This window comes from Equus caballus, chromosome 1, assembly GCF_041296265.1.
Source record: "Equus caballus isolate H_3958 breed thoroughbred chromosome 1, TB-T2T, whole genome shotgun sequence".
In the NCBI taxonomy this organism is placed as follows: Eukaryota; Metazoa; Chordata; class Mammalia; order Perissodactyla; family Equidae; genus Equus; species Equus caballus.
Genome location: NC_091684.1, coordinates 71,975,695 through 71,996,772, shown reverse-complemented (window position 1 = coordinate 71,996,772; position 21,078 = coordinate 71,975,695).

Here is a 21,078-nt window from a genome sequence, read left to right as displayed (position 1 = left end):
TGATCTGGCTGAAGTAGGACTCCTGCTCTGGGTGTGCTACTTTGTCCTTGAGCTGAAGGCACAACGTGCAGGCTTCTTTGCAAAGGGCGAGTTGGGCCCCACAACATCTTGCTTCCAGCTCTTTGGAAAGCTAAGAAACAACTCGCTCTGCATAGTGCTCTTACAGCCTACCGGGAACATCTCTTCCAAAGGCCTGTGAACAGCAGTTTCTTTGCAGGACTCATCTCGCTGAAGTAGAACTTCTCCTTGGGTGTGCTACATTGCCCTAGAGCTGAAAGGCACAACGTGCAGGCTTCTTTCCAAAGGGCGAGTTGGGCCCCACAGCATCTTGCTTCCAGCTCTTTGGGAAGCTAAGAAACAACTCGCTCTGCACAGTGCTCTTACAGCCTACCGGGAACATCTCTTCCAAAGGCCTGTGAAACACGGTTTCTTTGCAGGCCTGATGTGGCTGAAGTAGGACTCCTTCTCTGGGTGTGCTACATTGCCCTAGAGCTGAAAGGCACAACGTGCAGGCTTCTTTCCAAAGGGCGAGTTGGGCCCCACAGCATCTTGCTTCCAGCTCTTTGGGAAGCTAAGAAACAACTCGCTCTGCACAGTGCTCTTACAGCCTACCGGGAACATCTCCTCCAAAGGCCTGTGAAACGCACTTTCTTTGCAGGCCTGATCTGGCTGAAGTAGGACTCCTGCTCTGGGTGTGCTACATTCCCCTAGAGCTGAAAGGCACAACGTGCAGGCTTCTTTCCAAAGGGCGAGTTGGGCCCCACAGCATCTTGCTTCCAGCTCTTTGGGAAGCTAAGAAACAACTCGCTCTGCACAGTGCTCTTACAGCCTACCGGGAACATCTCTTCCAAAGGCCTGTGAAAAGCAGTTTCTTTGCAGGCCAGATCTCGCTGAAGTAGAACTTGTGCTCTGGGTGTGCTACATTGCCCTAGATCTGAAAGGCACAACGTGCAGGCTTCTTTCCAAAGGGTGAGTTGTGCCCCACAGCATCTTGCTTCCAGCTCTTTGGGAAGCTAAGAAACAACTCGCTCTTCACAGTGCTCTTACAGCCTACCGGGAACATCTCTTCCAAAGGCCTGTGAAACGCAGTTTCTTTGCAGGCCTGATCTCGCTGAAGTAGGACTTCTGCTCTGGGTGTGCTACATTGCCCTAGAGCTGAAAGGCACACTGAGCAGGCTTCTTTCCAAAGGGTGATTTGGGCCCCACAGCATCTTGCTTCCAGCTCTTTGGGAAGCCAAGAAACAACTCTCCCTGCACAGTGCTCTTACAGCCTACCGGGAACATCTCTTCCAAAGGCCTGTGAAACGCAGTTTCTTTGCAGGCCTGACCTGGCTGAAGTAGGACTTCTGCTCTGGTGTGCTACATTGCCATAGAGCTGAAAGGCACAACGTGCAGGCTTCTTTCCAAAGGGCGAGTTGGGCCCCACAGCATCTTGCTTCCAGCTCTTTGGAAAGCTAAGAAGCAAGTCGCTCTGCACAGTGCTCTTACAGCCTACCGGGAACATCTCTTCCAAAGGCCTGTGAAAAGCAGTTTCTTTGCAGGCCTGATCTGGCTGAAGTAGGACTTCTGCTCTGGGTGTGCTACATTGCCCTAGAGCTGAAAGGCACAACGTGCAGGCTTCTTTCCAAAGGGCGAGTTGGGCCCCACAGCATCTTGCTTCCAGCTCTTTGGGAAGCTAAGAAACAGCTCGCTCTGCACAGTGCTCTTACTGCCTACCGGGAACATCTCTTCCAAAGGCCTGTGAAAAGCAGTTTCTTTGCAGGCCTGATCTCACTGAAGTAGAACTTCTGCTCTGGGTGTGCTACATTGGCTAGAGGTGAAAGGCACAACGAGCAGGCTTCTTTCCAAAGGGCGATTTGGGCCCCACAGCATCTTGCTTCCAGCTCTTTGGGAAGCTAAAAAACAACTCTCTCTGCACAGTGCTCTTACAGCCTACCGGGAACATCTCTTCCAAAGGCCTGTGAAACGCAGTTTCTTTCAGGCCTGATCTGGCTGAAGTAGGACTTCTGCTCTGGGTGTGCTACATTGCCGTAGAGCTGAAAGGGACAACGTGCAGGCTTCTTTCCAAAGGGCGAGTTGGGCCCCACAGCATCTTGCTTCCAGCTCTTTGGAAAGCTAAGAAACAGCTCGCTCTGCACAGTGCTCTTACTGCCTACCGGGAACATCTCTTCCAAAGGCCTGTGAAAAGCAGTTTCTTTGCAGGCCTGATCTGGCTGAACAGGGACTTCTGCTCTGGGTGTGCTACATTGCCCTAGAGCTGAAAGGCACAACGAGCAGGCTTCTTTCCAAAGGGCGATTTGGGCCCCACAGCATCTTGCTTCCAGCTCTTTGGGAAGCTAAGAAACAACTCTCTGCACAGTGCTCTACAGCCTACCGGGAACATCTCTTCCAAAGGCCTGTGAAACGCAGTTTCTTTGCAGGCCTGATCTGGCTGAAGTAGGACTTCTTCTCTGGGTGTGCTACATTGCCGTAGAGCTGAAAGGCACAACGTGCAGGCTTCTTTCCAAAGGGCGAGTTGGGCCCTACAACATCTTGCTTCCAGCTCTTTGGAAAGCTAAGAAACAACTCGCTCTGCAAAGTGCTCTTACAGCCTACCGGGAACATCTCTTCCAAAGGCCTGTGAACAGCAGTTTCTTTGCAGGACTCATCTCGCTGAAGTAGAACTTCTCCTTGGGTGTGCTACATTGCCTTAGAGCTGAAAGGCACAACGTGCAGGCTTCTTTCCAAAGGGCGAGTTGGGCCCCACAGCATCTTGCTTCCAGGTCTTCGGGAAGATAAGAAACAACTCGGTCTGCACAGCGCTCTTACAGCCTACCGGGAACATCTCTTCCAAAGACCTGTGAAACGCAGTTTCTTTGCAGGCCTGATCTGGCTGAAGTAGGACTTCTGCTCTGGGTGTGCTACATTGCCCTAGAGATGAAAGGCACAACGTGCAGGCTTCATTCCAAAGGGCGAGTTGGGCCCCACAGCATCTTGCTTCCATCTCTTTGGGATGCTAAGAAACAACTCGCTCTGCACAGTGCTGTTACAGCCTACCGGGAACATCTCTTCCCAAGGCCTGTGAAACGCAGTTTCTTTGCAGGCCTGATCTGGCTGAAGTAGGACTCCTGCTCTGGGTGTGCTACATTGTCCTTGAGCTGAAGGCACAACGTGCAGGCTTCTTTCCAAAGGGCGAGTTGGACCCCACAGCATCTTGCTTCCAAGTCTTTGGGAAGCTAAGAAACAATTCGCTCTGCACAGTGCTCTTGAAGCCTACCTGGAACATCTCTTCCAAAGGCCTGTGAAACGCAGTTTCTTTGCAGGCGTGATCTGCTTGAAGTAGAACTTCTGCTCTGAGTGTGCGGCATTGCCCTAGAGCTGAAAGGCACAACGTGCAGGCTTCTTTCCAAAGGGCGAGTTGGGCCCCACAGCAGCTTGCTTCCATCTCTTTGGGATGCTAAGAAACAACTCGGTCTGCACAATGCTGTTACAGCCTACCGGGAACATCTCTTCCAAAGGCATGTGAAACGCGGTTTCTTTGCAGGCCTGATCTGGCTGAAGTAGGACTCCTGCTCTGGGTGTGCTACATTGCCCTAGAGCTGAAAGGCACAATGAGCAGGCTTCATTCCAAAGGGTGAATTTGGCCCCACAGCATCTTGCTTCCAGCTCTTTGGGAAGCTAAGAAACAACTTGCTCTGCACAGTGCTCTTACAGCCTACCGGGAACATCTCTTCCAAAGGCCTGTGAAACGCAGTTTCTTTGCAGGCCTGATCTGGCTGAAGTAGGACTTCTGCTCTGGGTGTGCTACATTGCCCTAGAGCTGAAAGGCACAACGTGCAGGCTTCTTTCCAAAGGGCGAGTTGGTCCCCACAGCATCTTGCTTCCAGCGCTTTGGGAAGCAAAGAAACAACTTGCTCTGCACGGTGCTCTTACAGCCTACCGGGAACATCTCTTCCAAAGGCCTGTGAAACGCAGTTTCTTTGCAGGCATGATCTTCTTGAAGTAGAACTTCTGCTCTGAGTGTGCGGCACTGCCCTAGAGCTGAAAGGCACAACGTGCAGGCTTCTTTCCACAGGGCGAGTTGGGCCCCACAGCATCTTGCTTCCAGCTCTTTGGGAAGCTAAGAAACAACTCGCTCTGCACAGTGCTCTTACAGCCTACCGGGAACATCTCTTCCAAAGGCCTGTGAAACGCAGTTTCTTTGCAGGCCTGATCTCGCTGAAGTAGGACTCCTGCTCTGGGTGTGCTACATTGCCCTAGAGCAGAAAGGCACAACGTGCAGGCTTCTTTCCAAAGGGAGAGTTCGGCTCCACAGAATCCTGCTTCCAGCTCTTTGGGAAGCTAAGAAACAAGTCGCTCTGCACAGTGCTCTTACAGCCTACCGGGAACATCTCTTCGAAAGGCCTGTGAAGCGCAGTTTCTTTGCAGGCCTGATCTGCCTGAAGTAGGACTTCTGCTCTGGGTGTGCTACATGGCCCTAGAGCTGAAAGGCACAACGTGCAGGCTTCTTTCCAAAGGGCGAGTTGGGCCCCACAGCATCTTGCTTCCATCTGTTTGGGATGCTAAGAAACAACTCGCTCTGCACAGTGCTGTTACAGCCTACCGGGAACATCTCTTCCAAAGGCCTGTGAAACGCAGTTTCTTTGCAGGCCTGATATGGCTGAAGTAGGACTCCTGCTCTGGGTGTGCTACTTTGTCCTTGAGCTGAAGGCAAAACGTGCAGGCTTCTTTCCAAAGGGCGAGTTGGGCCCCACAGCATCTTGCTTCCAGCTCTTTGGGAAGCTAAGAAACAACTCGCTCTGCACAGTGCTCTTACAGCCTACCGGGAACATCTCTTCCAAAGGCCTGTGAAACGCAGTTTCTTTGCAGGCCTGATCAGGCTGAAGTAGGACTTCTGCTCTGGGTGTGCTACATTGCCCTAGAGCTGAAAGGCACAACGTGCAGGCTTCTTTCCAAAGGGCGAGTTGGGCCCCACAGCATCTTGCTTCCAGCTCTTTGGGAAGCTAAGAAACAACTCGCTCTGCACAGTGCTCTTACAGCCTACCGGGAACATCTCTTCCAAAGGCCTGTGAAACGCAGTTTCTTTGCAGGCCTGATCTCGCTGAAGTAGGACTTCTGCTCTGGGTGTGCTATATTGCCCTAGAGCTGAAAGGCACAACGTGCAGGCTTCTTTACAAAGGGTGAATTGGGCCCCACAGCATCTTGCTTCCAGCTCTTTGGGAAGCTAAGAAATAACTTGCTCTGCACAGTGCTCTTACAGCCTACCGGGAACATCTCTTCCAAAGGCCTGTGAAACGCAGTTTCTTTGCAGGCCTGATCTGGCTGAAGTAGGACTTCTGCTCTGGGTGTGCTACATTGCCCTAGAGCTGAAAGGCACAACGTGCAGGCTTCTTTCCAAAGGGCGAGTTGGGCCACACAGCATCTTGCTTCCAGCTCTTTGGAAAGCTAAGAAACAACTCGCTCTGCAGAGTGCTCTTACTGCCTACCGGGAACATCTCTTCCAAGGGCCTGTGAAAAGCAGTTTCTTTGCAGGCCTGATCTCGCTGAAGTAGAAGTTCTGCTCTGGGTGTGCTACATTGCCCTAGAGCTGAAAGGCACAACGAGCAGGCTTCTTTCCAAAGGGCGATTTGGGCCCCACAGCATCTTGCTTCCAGCTCTTTGGGAAGCTAAGAAACAACTCTCTCTGCACAGTGCTCTACAGCCTACCGGGAACATCTCTTCCAAAGGCCTGTGAAACGCAGTTTCTTTGCAGGCCTGATCTGGCTGAAGTAGGACTTCTGCTCTGGGTGTGCTACATTGCCGTAGAGCTGAAAGTCACAACGTGCAGGCTTCTTTCCAAAGGGCGAGTTGGGCCCCACAGCATCTTGCTTCCAGCTCTTTGGAAAGCTAAGAAACAACTCGCTCTGCACAGTGCTCTTACAGCCTACCGGGAACATCTCTTCCAAAGGCCTGTGAAACGCAGTTTCTTTGCAGGCCTGATCTGGCTGAAGTAGGACTTCTGCTCTGGGTGTGCTACATTGCCGTAGAGCTGAAAGGCACAACGTGCAGGCTTCTTTCCAAAGGGCGAGCTGCGCCCCATAGCATCTTGCTTCCAGCTCTTTGGGAAGCTAAGAAACAACTCGCTCTGCACAGTGCTCTTACAGCCTACCGGGAACATCTCTTCCAAAGGACTGTGAACAGCAGTTTCTTTGCAGGACTCATCTTGGTGAAGTAGAACTTCTTCACTGGGTGTGCTACATTGCCCTCGAGCTGAAAGGCACAACGTGCAGGCTTCTTTCCAAAGGGCGAGTTGGGCCCCACAGCATCTTGCTTCCATCTCTTTGGGATGCCAAGAAACAACTCGCTCTGCACAGTGCTGTTACAGCCTACCGGGAACATCTCTTCCAAAGGCATGTGAAACGCGGTTTCTTTGCAGGCCTGATCAGGCTGAAGTAGGACTCCTGCTCTGGGTGTGCTACATTGCCCTAGAGCTGAAAGGCACAACGTGCAGGCTTCTTTCAAAAGGGTGAATTGGGCCCCACAGCATCTTGCTTCCAGCTCTTTGGGAAGCTAAGAAACAACTTGCTCTGCACAGTGCTCTTACAGCCTACCGGGAACATCTCTTCCAAAGGCCTGTGAAACGCAGTTTCTTTGCAGGCCTGATCTGGCTGAAGTAGGACTTCTGCTCTGGGTGTGCTACATTGCCCTAGAGCTGAAAGGCGCAACGTGCAGGCTTCTTTCCAAAGGGTGAGTTGGTCCCCACAGCATCTTGCTTCCAGCTCTTTGGGAAGCTAAGAAACAGCTCGCTCTGCACAGTGCTCTTACAGCCTACCGGGAACATCTCTTCCAAAGGCCTGTGAAACGCAGTTTCTTTGCAGGCCTGATCTGGCTGAAGTAGGACTTCTGCTCTGGGTGTGCTACATTGCCCTAGAGCTGAAAGGCACAACGTGCAGGCTTCTTTCCAAAGGGCGAGTTGGGCCCCACAGCATCTTGCTTCCAGCTCTTTGGAAAGCTAAGAAACAACTCGCTCTGCACAGTGCTCTTACAGCCTACCGGGAACATCTCTTCCAAAGGCCTGTGAAAAGCAGTTTCTTTGCAGGCCTCATCTCGCTGAAGTAGAACTTCTGCTCTGGGTGTGCTACATTGGCTAGTGGTGAAAGGCACAACGAGCAGGCTTCTTTCCAAAGGGCGATTTGGGCCCCACAGCATCTTGCTTCCAGCTCTTTGGGAAGCTAAAAAACAACTCCCTCTGCACAGTGCTCTTACAGCCTACCGGGAACATCTCTTCCAAAGACCTGTGAAAAGCAGTTTCTTTGTAGGCCTGATCTGGCTGAAGTAGGACTTCTGCTCTGGGTGTGCTACATTGCCGTAGAGCTGAAAGGGACAACGTGCAGGCTTCTTTCCAAAGGGCGAGTTGGGCCCCACAGCATCTTGCTTCCAGCTCTTTGGAAAGCTAAGAAGCAACTCACTCTGCACAGTGCTCTTACAGCCTACCGGGAACATCTCTTCCAAAGGCCTGTGAACCGCAGTTTCTTTGCAGGCCTGATCTGGCTGAAGTAGGACTTCTGCTCTGGGTGTGCTACATTGCCCTAGAGCTGAAAGGCACAACGTGCAGTCTTCTTTCCAAATGGCGAGTTGGGCCCCACAGCATCTTGCTTCCATCTCTTTGGGATGCTAAGAAACAACTCGCTCTGCACAGTGCTGTTACAGCCTACCGGGAACATCTCTTCCCAAGGCCTGTGAAACGCGGTTTCTTTGCAGGCCTCATCTGGCTGAAGTAGGACTCCTGCTCTGGGTGTGCTACATTTTCCTAGAGCTGAAGGCACAACGTGCAGGCTTCTTTCCAAAGGGCGAGTTGGGCCCCACAGCATCTTGCTTCCAGCTCTTTGGGAAGCTAAGAAACAAGTCGCTCTGAACAGTGCTCTTACAGCCTACCGGGAACATCTCTTCCAAAGGCCTGTGAAAAGCAGTTTCTTTGCAGGCCTGATCTGGCTGAAGTAGGACTTCTGCTCTGGGTGTGCTACATTGCCCTAGAGCTGAAAGGCGCAACGTGCAGGCTTCTTTCCAAAGGGTGAGTTGGGCCTCACAGCATCTTGCTTCCAGCTCTTTGGGAAGCTAAGAAACAGCTCGCTCTGCACAGTGCTCTTACAGCCTACCGGGAACATCTCTTCCAAAGGCCTGTGAAACGCAGTTTCTTTGCAGGCCTGATCTGGCTGAAGTAGGACTTCTGCTCTGGGTGTGCTACATAGCCCTAGAGCTGAAAGGCACAACGTGCAGGCTTCTTTCCAAAGGGCGAGTTGGGCCCCACAGCATCTTGCTTCCAGCTCTTTGGAAAGCTAAGAAACAACTCGCTCTGCACAGTGCTCTTACAGCCTACCGGGAACATCTCTTCCAAAGGCCTGTGAAAAGCAGTTTCTTTGCAGGCCTGATCTCGCTGAAGTAGAACTTCTGCTCTGGGTGTGCTACATTGGCTAGTGGTGAAAGGGACAACGAGCAGGCTTCTTTCCAAAGGGCGATTTGGGCCCCACAGCATCTTGCTTCCAGCTCTTTGGGAAGCTAAAAAACAACTCCCTCTGCACAGTGCTCTTACAGCCTACCGGGAACATCTCTTCCCAAGGCCTGTGAAACGCGGTTTCTTTGCAGGCCTGATCTGGCGTAAGTAGGACTCCTGCTCTGGGTGTGCTACATTTTCCTAGAGCTGAAGGCACAACGTGCAGGCTTCTTTCCAAAGGGCGAGATGGGCCACACAGCATCTTGCTTCCAGCTCTTTGGGAAGCTAAGAAACAAGTCGCTCTGCACAGTGCTCTTACAGCCTACCGGGAACATCTCTTCCAAAGGCCTGTGAAAAGCAGTTTCTTTGCAGGCCTGATCTGGTTGAAGTAGGACTTCTGCTCTGGGTGTGCTACATTGCCCTAGAGCTGAAAGGCACAACGTGCAGGCTTCTTTCCAAAGGGCGAGTTGGGCCCCACAGCATCTTGCTTCCAGCGCTTTGGGAAGCAAAGAAACAACTTGCTCTGCACAGTGCTCTTACAGCCTACCGGGAACATCTCTTCCAAAGGCCTGTGAAACGCAGTTTCTTTGCTGGCATGATCTTCTTGAAGTAGAACTTCTGCTCTGAGTGTGCGGCACTGCCCTAGAGCTGAAAGGCACAACGTGCAGGCTTCTTTCCAAAGGGCGAGTTGGGCCCCACAGCATCTTGCTTCCAGCTCTTTGGGAAGCTAAGAAACAACTCGCTCTGCACAGTGCTCTTACAGCCTACCGGGAACATCTCTTCCAAAGGCCTGTGAAACGCAGTTTCTTTGCAGGCCTGATCTCGCTGAAGTAGGACTCCTGCTCTGGGTGTGCTACATTGCCCTAGAGCAGAAAGTCACAACGTGCAGGCTTCTTTCCAAAGGGAGAGTTCGGCTCCACAGAATCCTGCTTCCAGCTCTTTGGGAAGCTAAGAAACAAGTCGCTCTGCACAGTGCTCTTACAGCCTACCAGGAACATCTCTTCAAAAGGCCTGTGAAGCGCAGTTTCTTTGCAGGCCTGATCTGCCTGAAGTAGGACTTCTGCTCTGGGTGTGCTACATTGCCCTAGAGCTGAAAGGCACAACGTGCAGGCTTCTTTCCAAAGGGCGAGTTGGGCCCCACAGCATCTTGCTTCCATCTGTTTGGGATGCTAAGAAACAACTCGCTCTGCACAGTGCTGTTACAGCCTACCGGGAACATCTCTTCCAAAGGCCTGTGAAACGCAGTTTCTTTGCAGGCCTGATCTGGCTGAAGTAGGACTCCTGCTCTGGGTGTGCTACTTTGTCCTTGAGCTGCAGGCAAAACGTGCAGGCTTCTTTCCAAAGGGCGAGTTGGGCCCCACAGCATCTTGCTTCCAGCTCTTTGGGAAGCTAAGAAACAACTCGCTCTGCACAGTGCTCTTACAGCCTACCGGGAACATCTCTTCCAAAGGCCTGTGAAACGCAGTTTCTTTGCAGGCCTGATCTCGCTGAAGTAGGACTTCTGCTCTGGGTGTGCTATATTGCCCTAGAGCTGAAAGGCACAACGTGCAGGCTTCTTTACAAAGGGTGAATTGGGCCCCACAGCATCTTGCTTCCAGCTCTTTGGGAAGCTAAGAAATAACTTGCTCTGCACAGTGCTCTTACAGCCTACCGGGAACATCTCTTCCAAAGGCCTGTGAAACGCAGTTTCTTTGCAGGCCTGATCTGGCTGAAGTAGGACTTCTGCTCTGGGTGTGCTACATTGCCCTAGAGCTGAAAGGCACAACGTGCAGGCTTCTTTCCAAAGGGCGAGTTGGGCCACACAGCATCTTGCTTCCAGCTCTTTGGAAAGCTAAGAAACAACTCGCTCTGCAGAGTGCTCTTACTGCCTACCGGGAACATCTCTTCCAAGGGCCTGTGAAAAGCAGTTTCTTTGCAGGCCTGATCTCGCTGAAGTAGAAGTTCTGCTCTGGGTGTGCTACATTGCCCTAGAGCTGAAAGGCACAACGAGCAGGCTTCTTTCCAAAGGGCGATTTGGGCCCCACAGCATCTTGCTTCCAGCTCTTTGGGAAGCTAAGAAACAACTCTCTCTGCACAGTGCTCTACAGCCTACCGGGAACATCTCTTCCAAAGGCCTGTGAAACGCAGTTTCTTTGCAGGCCTGATCTGGCTGAAGTAGGACTTCTGCTCTGGGTGTGCTACATTGCCGTAGAGCTGAAAGTCACAACGTGCAGGCTTCTTTCCAAAGGGCGAGTTGGGCCCCACAGCATCTTGCTTCCAGCTCTTTGGGAAGCTAAGAAACAACTCGCTCTGCACAGTGCTCTTACAGCCTACCGGGAACATCTCTTCCAAAGGCCTGTGAAACGCAGTTTCTTTGCAGGCCTGATCTCGCTGAAGTAGGACTTCTGCTCTGGGTGTGCTACATTGCCGTAGAGCTGAAAGGCACAACGTGCAGGCTTCTTTCCAAAGGGCGAGCTGCGCCCCATAGCATCTTGCTTCCAGCTCTTTGGGAAGCTAAGAAACAACTCGCTCTGCACAGTGCTCTTACAGCCTACCGGGAACATCTCTTCCAAAGGACTGTGAACAGCAGTTTCTTTGCAGGACTCATCTTGGTGAAGTAGAACTTCTTCACTGGGTGTGCTACATTGCCCTCGAGCTGAAAGGCACAACGTGCAGGCTTCTTTCCAAAGGGCGAGTTGGGCCCCACAGCATCTTGCTTCCATCTCTTTGGGATGCCAAGAAACAACTCGCTCTGCACAGTGCTGTTACAGCCTACCGGGAACATCTCTTCCAAAGGCATGTGAAACGCGGTTTCTTTGCAGGCCTGATCAGGCTGAAGTAGGACTCCTGCTCTGGGTGTGCTACATTGCCCTAGAGCAGAAAGGCACAACGTGCAGGCTTCTTTCAAAAGGGAGAGTTCGGCTCCACAGAATCCTGCTTCCAGCTCTTTGGGAAGCTAAGAAACAAGTCGCTCTGCACAGTGCTCTTACAGCCTACCGGGAACATCTCTTCGAAAGGCCTGTGAAGCGCAGTTTCTTTGCAGGCCTGATCTGCCTGAAGTAGGACTTCTGCTCTGGGTGTGCTACATGGCCCTAGAGCTGAAAGGCACAACGTGCAGGCTTCTTTCCAAAGGGCGAGTTGGGCCCCACAGCATCTTGCTTCCATCTGTTTGGGATGCTAAGAAACAACTCGCTCTGCACAGTGCTGTTACAGCCTACCGGGAACATCTCTTCCAAAGGCCTGTGAAACGCAGTTTCTTTGCAGGCCTGATATGGCTGAAGTAGGACTCCTGCTCTGGGTGTGCTACTTTGTCCTTGAGCTGAAGGCAAAACGTGCAGGCTTCTTTCCAAAGGGCGAGTTGGGCCCCACAGCATCTTGCTTCCAGCTCTTTGGGAAGCTAAGAAACAACTCGCTCTGCACAGTGCTCTTACAGCCTACCGGGAACATCTCTTCCAAAGGCCTGTGAAACGCAGTTTCTTTGCAGGCCTGATCAGGCTGAAGTAGGACTTCTGCTCTGGGTGTGCTACATTGCCCTAGAGCTGAAAGGCACAACGTGCACGCTTCTTTCCAAAGGGCGAGTTGGGCCCCACAGCATCTTGCTTCCAGCTCTTTGGGAAGCTAAGAAACAACTCGCTCTGCACAGTGCTCTTACAGCCTACCGGGAACATCTCTTCCAAAGGCCTGTGAAACGCAGTTTCTTTGCAGGCCTGATCTCGCTGAAGTAGGACTTCTGCTCTGGGTGTGCTATATTGCCCTAGAGCTGAAAGGCGCAACGTGCAGGTTTCTTTACAAAGGGTGAATTGGGCCCCACAGCATCTTGCTTCCAGCTCTTTGGGAAGCTAAGAAATAACTTGCTCTGCACAGTGCTCTTACAGCCTACCGGGAACATCTCTTCCAAAGGCCTGTGAAACGCAGTTTCTTTGCAGGCCTGATCTGGCTGAAGTAGGACTTCTGCTCTGGGTGTGCTACATTGCCCTAGAGCTGAAAGGCACAACGTGCAGGCTTCTTTCCAAAGGGCGAGTTGGGCCACACAGCATCTTGCTTCCAGCTCTTTGGAAAGCTAAGAAACAACTCGCTCTGCAGAGTGCTCTTACTGCCTACCGGGAACATCTCTTCCAAGGGCCTGTGAAAAGCAGTTTCTTTGCAGGCCTGATCTCGCTGAAGTAGAAGTTCTGCTCTGGGTGTGCTACATTGCCCTAGAGCTGAAAGGCACAACGAGCAGGCTTCTTTCCAAAGGGCGATTTGGGCCCCACAGCATCTTGCTTCCAGCTCTTTGGGAAGCTAAGAAACAACTCTCTCTGCACAGTGCTCTACAGCCTACCGGGAACATCTCTTCCAAAGGCCTGTGAAACGCAGTTTCTTTGCAGGCCTGATCTGGCTGAAGTAGGACTTCTGCTCTGGGTGTGCTACATTGCCGTAGAGCTGAAAGTCACAACGTGCAGGCTTCTTTCCAAAGGGCGAGTTGGGCCCCACAGCATCTTGCTTCCAGCTCTTTGGAAAGCTAAGAAACAACTCGCTCTGCACAGTGCTCTTACAGCCTACCGGGAACATCTCTTCCAAAGGCCTGTGAAACGCAGTTTCTTTGCAGGCATGATCTGGCTGAAGTAGGACTTCTGCTCTGGGTGTGCTACATTGCCGTAGAGCTGAAAGGCACAACGTGCAGGCTTCTTTCCAAAGGGCGAGCTGCGCCCCATAGCATCTTGCTTCCAGCTCTTTGGGAAGCTAAGAAACAACTCGCTCTGCACAGTGCTCTTACAGCCTACCGGGAACATCTCTTCCAAAGGACTGTGAACAGCAGTTTCTTTGCAGGACTCATCTTGGTGAAGTAGAACTTCTTCACTGGGTGTGCTACATTGCCCTCGAGCTGAAAGGCACAACGTGCAGGCTTCTTTCCAAAGGGCGAGTTGGGCCCCACAGCATCTTGCTTCCATCTCTTTGGGATGCCAAGAAACAACTCGCTCTGCACAGTGCTGTTACAGCCTACCGGGAACATCTCTTCCAAAGGCATGTGAAACGCGGTTTCTTTGCAGGCCTGATCAGGCTGAAGTAGGACTCCTGCTCTGGGTGTGCTACATTGCCCTAGAGCTGAAAGGCACAACGTGCAGGCTTCTTTCAAAAGGGTGAATTGGGCCCCACAGCATCTTGCTTCCAGCTCTTTGGAAAGCTAAGAAACAACTCGCTCTGCACAGTGCTCTTACAGCCTACCGGGAACATCTCTTCCAAAGGCCTGTGAAAAGCAGTTTCTTTGCAGGCCTCATCTCGCTGAAGTAGAACTTCTGCTCTGGGTGTGCTACATTGGCTAGTGGTGAAAGGCACAACGAGCAGGCTTCTTTCCAAAGGGCGATTTGGGCCCCACAGCATCTTGCTTCCAGCTCTTTGGGAAGCTAAAAAACAACTCCCTCTGCACAGTGCTCTTACAGCCTACCGGGAACATCTCTTCCAAAGACCTGTGAAAAGCAGTTTCTTTGTAGGCCTGATCTGGCTGAAGTAGGACTTCTGCTCTGGGTGTGCTACATTGCCGTGGAGCTGAAAGGGACAACGTGCAGGTTTCTTTCCAAAGGGCGAGTTGGGCCCCACAGCATCTTGCTTCCAGCTCTTTGGAAAGCTAAGAAGCAACTCACTCTGCACAGTGCTCTTACAGCCTACCGGGAACATCTCTTCCAAAGGCCTGTGAACCGCAGTTTCTTTGCAGGCCTGATCTGGCTGAAGTAGGACTTCTGCTCTGGGTGTGCTACATTGCCCTAGAGCTGAAAGGCACAACGTGCAGTCTTCTTTCCAAATGGCGAGTTGGGCCCCACAGCATCTTGCTTCCATCTCTTTGGGATGCTAAGAAACAACTCGCTCTGCACAGTGCTGTTACAGCCTACCGGGAACATCTCTTCCCAAGGCCTGTGAAACGCGGTTTCTTTGCAGGCCTCATCTGGCTGAAGTAGGACTCCTGCTCTGGGTGTGCTACATTTTCCTAGAGCTGAAGGCACAACGTGCAGGCTTCTTTCAAAAGGGCGAGTTGGGCCCCACAGCATCTTGCTTCCAGCTCTTTGGGAAGCTAAGAAACAAGTCGCTCTGAACAGTGCTCTTACAGCCTACCGGGAACATCTCTTCCAAAGGCCTGTGAAAAGCAGTTTCTTTGCAGGCCTGATCTGGCTGAAGTAGGACTTCTGCTCTGGGTGTGCTACATTGCCCTAGAGCTGAAAGGCGCAACGTGCAGGCTTCTTTCCAAAGGGTGAGTTGGGCCCCACAGCATCTTGCTTCCAGCTCTTTGGGAAGCTAAGAAACAGCTCGCTCTGCACAGTGCTCTTACAGCCTACCGGGAACATCTCTTCCAAAGGCCTGTGAAACGCAGTTTCTTTGCAGGCCTGATCTGGCTGAAGTAGGACTTCTGCTCTGGGTGTGCTACATAGCCCTAGAGCTGAAAGGCACAACGTGCAGGCTTCTTTCCAAAGGGCGAGTTGGGCCCCACAGCATCTTGCTTCCAGCTCTTTGGAAAGCTAAGAAACAACTCGCTCTGCACAGTGCTCTTACAGCCTACCGGGAACATCTCTTCCAAAGGCCTGTGAAAAGCAGTTTCTTTGCAGGCCTGATCTCGCTGAAGTAGAACTTCTGCTCTGGGTGTGCTACATTGGCTAGTGGTGAAAGGCACAACGAGCAGGCTTCTTTCCAAAGGGCGATTTGGGCCCCACAGCATCTTGCTTCCAGCTCTTTGGGAAGCTAAAAAACAACTCCCTCTGCACAGTGCTCTTACAGCCTACCGGGAACATCTCTTCCAAAGGCCTGTGGAAAGCAGTTTCTTTGCAGGCCTGCTCTGGTTGAAGTAGGACTTCTGCTCTGGGGGTGCTACATTGCCGTAGAGCTGAAAGGGACAACGTGCAGGCTTCTTTCCAAAGGGCGAGTTGGGCCCCACAGCATCTTGCTTCCAGCTCTTTGGAAAGCTAAGAAGCAACTCGCTCTGCACAGTGCTCTTACAGCCTACCGGGAACATCTCTTCCAAAGGCCTGTGAAAAGCAGTTTCTTTGCAGGCCTGATCTGGCTGAAGTAGGACTTCTGCTCTGGGTGTGCTACATTGCCGTAGAGCTGAAAGGGACAACGTGCAGGCTTCTTTGCAATGGGCGAGTTGGGCCCCTCAGCATCTTGCTTCCAGCTCTTTGGAAAGCTAAGAAACAACTCGCTCTGCACAGTGCTCTTACAGCCTACCGGGAACATCTCTTCCAAAGGCCTGTGAACAGCAGTTTCTTTGCAGGACTCATCTTGGTGAAGTAGAACTTCTTCACTGGGTGTGCTACATTGCCCTAGAGCTGAAAGGCACAACGTGCAGGCTTCTTTCCAAAGGGCGAGTTGGGCCCCACAGCATCTTGCTTCCATCTCTTTGGGATGCTAATAAACAACTCGCTCTGCACAGTGCTGTTACAGCCTACCGGGAACATCTCTTCCCAAGGCCTGTGAAACGCGGTTTCTTTGCAGGCCTGATCTGGCTGAAGTAGGACTCCTGCTCTGGGTGTGCTACATTTTCCTAGAGCTGAAGGCACAACGTGCAGGCTTCTTTCCAAAGGGCGAGATGGGCCACACAGCATCTTGCTTCCAGCTCTTTGGGAAGCTAAGAAACAAGTCGCTCTGCACAGTGCTCTTACAGCCTACCGGGAACATCTCTTCCAAAGGCCTGTGAAAAGCAGTTTCTTTGCAGGCCTGATCTGGTTGAAGTAGGACTTCTGCTCTGGGTGTGCTACATTGCCCTAGAGCTGAAAGGCACAACGTGCAGGCTTCTTTCCAAAGGGCGAGTTGGGCCCCACAGCATCTTGCTTCCAGCGCTTTGGGAAGCAAAGAAACAACTTGCTCTGCACAGTGCTCTTACAGCCTACCGGGAACATCTCTTCCAAAGGCCTGTGAAACGCAGTTTCTTTGCTGGCATGATCTTCTTGAAGTAGAACTTCTGCTCTGAGTGTGCGGCACTGCCCTAGAGCTGAAAGGCACAACGTGCAGGCTTCTTTCCAAAGGGCGAGTTGGGCCCCACAGCATCTTGCTTCCAGCTCTTTGGGAAGCTAAGAAACAACTCGCTCTGCACAGTGCTCTTACAGCCTACCGGGAACATCTCTTCCAAAGGCCTGTGAAACGCAGTTTCTTTGCAGGCCTGATCTCGCTGAAGTAGGACTCCTGCTCTGGGTGTGCTACATTGCCCTAGAGCAGAAAGTCACAACGTGCAGGCTTCTTTCCAAAGGGAGAGTTCGGCTCCACAGAATCCTGCTTCCAGCTCTTTGGGAAGCTAAGAAACAAGTCGCTCTGCACAGTGCTCTTACAGCCTACCAGGAACATCTCTTCAAAAGGCCTGTGAAGCGCAGTTTCTTTGCAGGCCTGATCTGCCTGAAGTAGGACTTCTGCTCTGGGTGTGCTACATTGCCCTAGAGCTGAAAGGCACAACGTGCAGGCTTCTTTCCAAAGGGCGAGTTGGGCCCCACAGCATCTTGCTTCCATCTGTTTGGGATGCTAAGAAACAACTCGCTCTGCACAGTGCTGTTACAGCCTACCGGGAACATCTCTTCCAAAGGCCTGTGAAACGCAGTTTCTTTGCAGGCCTGATCTGGCTGAAGTAGGACTCCTGCTCTGGGTGTGCTACTTTGTCCTTGAGCTGCAGGCAAAACGTGCAGGCTTCTTTCCAAAGGGCGAGTTGGGCCCCACAGCATCTTGCTTCCAGCTCTTTGGGAAGCTAAGAAACAACTCGCTCTGCACAGTGCTCTTACAGCCTACCGGGAACATCTCTTCCAAAGGCCTGTGAAACGCAGTTTCTTTGCAGGCCTGATCTCGCTGAAGTAGGACTTCTGCTCTGGGTGTGCTATATTGCCCTAGAGCTGAAAGGCACAACGTGCAGGCTTCTTTACAAAGGGTGAATTGGGCCCCACAGCATCTTGCTTCCAGCTCTTTGGGAAGCTAAGAAATAACTTGCTCTGCACAGTGCTCTTACAGCCTACCGGGAACATCTCTTCCAAAGGCCTGTGAAACGCAGTTTCTTTGCAGGCCTGATCTGGCTGAAGTAGGACTTCTGCTCTGGGTGTGCTACATTGCCCTAGAGCTGAAAGGCACAACGTGCAGGCTTCTTTCCAAAGGGCGAGTTGGGCCACACAGCATCTTGCTTCCAGCTCTTTGGAAAGCTAAGAAACAACTCGCTCTGCAGAGTGCTCTTACTGCCTACCGGGAACATCTCTTCCAAGGGCCTGTGAAAAGCAGTTTCTTTGCAGGCCTGATCTCGCTGAAGTAGAAGTTCTGCTCTGGGTGTGCTACATTGCCCTAGAGCTGAAAGGCACAACGAGCAGGCTTCTTTCCAAAGGGCGATTTGGGCCCCACAGCATCTTGCTTCCAGCTCTTTGGGAAGCTAAGAAACAACTCGCTCTGCACAGTGCTCTACAGCCTACCGGGAACATCTCTTCCAAAGGCCTGTGAAACGCAGTTTCTTTGCAGGCCTGATCTGGCTGAAGTAGGACTTCTGCTCTGGGTGTGCTACATTGCCGTAGAGCTGAAAGTCACAACGTGCAGGCTTCTTTCCAAAGGGCGAGTTGGGCCCCACAGCATCTTGCTTCCAGCTCTTTGGAAAGCTAAGAAACAACTCGCTCTGCACAGTGCTCTTACAGCCTACCGGGAACATCTCTTCCAAAGGCCTGTGAAACGCAGTTTCTTTGCAGGCCTGATCTGGCTGAAGTAGGACTTCTGCTCTGGGTGTGCTACATTGCCGTAGAGCTGAAAGGCACAACGTGCAGGCTTCTTTCCAAAGGGCGAGCTGCGCCCCATAGCATCTTGCTTCCAGCTCTTTGGGAAGCTAAGAAACAACTCGCTCTGCACAGTGCTCTTACAGCCTACCGGGAACATCTCTTCCAAAGGACTGTGAACAGCAGTTTCTTTGCAGGACTCATCTTGGTGAAGTAGAACTTCTTCACTGGGTGTGCTACATTGCCCTCGAGCTGAAAGGCACAACGTGCAGGCTTCTTTCCAAAGGGCGAGTTGGGCCCCACAGCATCTTGCTTCCATCTCTTTGGGATGCCAAGAAACAACTCGCTCTGCACAGTGCTGTTACAGCCTACCGGGAACATCTCTTCCAAAGGCATGTGAAACGCGGTTTCTTTGCAGGCCTGATCAGGCTGAAGTAGGACTCCTGCTCTGGGTGTGCTACATTGCCCTAGAGCTGAAAGGCACAACGTGCAGGCTTCTTTCAAAAGGGTGAATTGGGCCCCACAGCATCTTGCTTCCAGCTCTTTGGGAAGCTAAGAAACAACTTGCTCTGCACAGTGCTCTTACAGCCTACCGGGAACATCTCTTCCAAAGGCCTGTGAAACGCAGTTTCTTTGCAGGCCTGATCTGGCTGAAGTAGGACTTCTGCTCTGGGTGTGCTACATTGCCCTAGAGCTGAAAGGCGCAACGTGCAGGCTTCTTTCCAAAGGGTGAGTTGGTCCCCACAGCATCTTGCTTCCAGCTCTTTGGGAAGCTAAGAAACAGCTCGCTCTGCACAGTGCTCTTACAGCCTACCGGGAACATCTCTTCCAAAGGCCTGTGAAACGCAGTTTCTTTGCAGGCCTGATCTGGCTGAAGTAGGACTTCTGCTCTGGGTGTGCTACATTGCCCTAGAGCTGAAAGGCACAACGTGCAGGCTTCTTTCCAAAGGGCGAGTTGGACCCACAGCATCTTGCTTCCAGCTCTTTGGAAAGCTAAGAAACAACTCGCTCTGCACAGTGCTCTTACAGCCTACCGGGAACATCTCTTCCAAAGGCCTGTGAAAAGCAGTTTCTTTGCAGGCCTCATCTCGCTGAAGTAGAACTTCTGCTCTGGGTGTGCTACATTGGCTAGTGGTGAAAGGCACAACGAGCAGGCTTCTTTCCAAAGGGCGATTTGGGCCCCACAGCATCTTGCTTCCAGCTCTTTGGGAAGCTAAAAAACAACTCCCTCTGCACAGTGCTCTTACAGCCTACCGGGAACATCTCTTCCAAAGACCTGTGAAAAGCAGTTTCTTTGTAGGCCTGATCTGGCTGAAGTAGGACTTCTGCTCTGGGTGTGCTACATTGCCGTAGAGCTGAAAGGGACAACGTGCAGGCTTCTTTCCAAAGGGCGAGTTGGGCCCCACAGCATCTTGCTTCCAGCTCTTTGGAAAGCTAAGAAGCAACTCACTCTGCACAGTGCTCTTACAGCCTACCGGGAACATCTCTTCCAAAGGCCTGTGAACCGCAGTTTCTTTGCAGGCCTGATCTGGCTGAAGTAGGACTTCTGCTCTGGGTGTGCTACATTGCCCTAGAGCTGAAAGGCACAACGTGCAGGCTTCTTTCCAAATGGCGAGTTGGGCCCCACAGCATCTTGCTTCCATCTCTTTGGGATGCTAAGAAACAACTCGCTCTGCACAGTGCTGTTACAGCCTACCGGGAACATCTCTTCCCAAGGCCTGTGAAACTCGGTTTCTTTGCAGGCCTCATCTGGCTGAAGTAGGACTCCTGCTCTGGGTGTGCTACATTTTCCTAGAGCTGAAGGCACAACGTGCAGGCTTCTTTCCAAAGGGCGAGTTGGGCCCCACAGCATCTTGCTTCCAGCTCTTTGGGAAGCTAAGAAACAAGTCGCTCTGAACAGTGCTCTTACAGCCTACCGGGAACATCTCTTCCAAAGGCCTGTGAAAAGCAGTTTCTTTGCAGGCCTGATCTGGCTGAAGTAGGACTTCTGCTCTGGGTGTGCTACATTGCCCTAGAGCTGAAAGGCGCAACGTGCAGGCTTCTTTCCAAAGGGTGAGTTGGGCCCCACAGCATCTTGCTTCCAGCTCTTTGGGAAGCTAAGAAACAGCTCGCTCTGCACAGTGCTCTTACAGCCTACCGGGAACATCTCTTCCAAAGGCCTGTGAAACGCAGTTTCTTTGCAGGCCTGATCTGGCTGAAGTAGGACTTCTGCTCTGGGTGTGCTACATAGCCCTAGAGCTGAAAGGCACAACGTGCAGGCTTCTTTCCAAAGGGCGAGTTGGGCCCCACAGCATCTTGCTTCCAGCTCTTTGGAAAGCTAAGAAACAACTCGCTCTGCACAGTGCTCTTACAGCCTACCGGGAACATCTCTTCCAAAGGCCTGTGAAAAGCAGTTTCTTTGCAGGCCTGATCTCGCTGAAGTAGAACTTCTGCTCTGGGTGTGCTACATTGGCTAGTGGTGAAAGGCACAACGAGCAGGCTTCTTTCCAAAGGGCGATTTGGGCCCCACAGCATCTTGCTTCCAGCTCTTTGGGAAGCTAAAAAACAACTCCCTCTGCACAGTGCTCTTACAGCCTACCGGGAACATCTCTTCCAAAGGCCTGTGGAAAGCAGTTTCTTTGCAGGCCTGCTCTGGTTGAAGTAGGACTTCTGCTCTGGGGGTGCTACATTGCCGTAGAGCTGAAAGGGACAACGTGCAGGCTTCTTTCCAAAGGGCGAGTTGGGCCCCACAGCATCTTGCTTCCAGCTCTTTGGAAAGCTAAGAAGCAACTCGCTCTGCACAGTGCTCTTACAGCCTACCGGGAACATCTCTTCCAAAGGCCTGTGAAAAGCAGTTTCTTTGCAGGCCTGATCTGGCTGAAGTAGGACTTCTGCTCTGGGTGTGCTACATTGCCGTAGAGCTGAAAGGGACAACGTGCAGGCTTCTTTCCAATGGGCGAGTTGGGCCCCTCAGCATCTTGC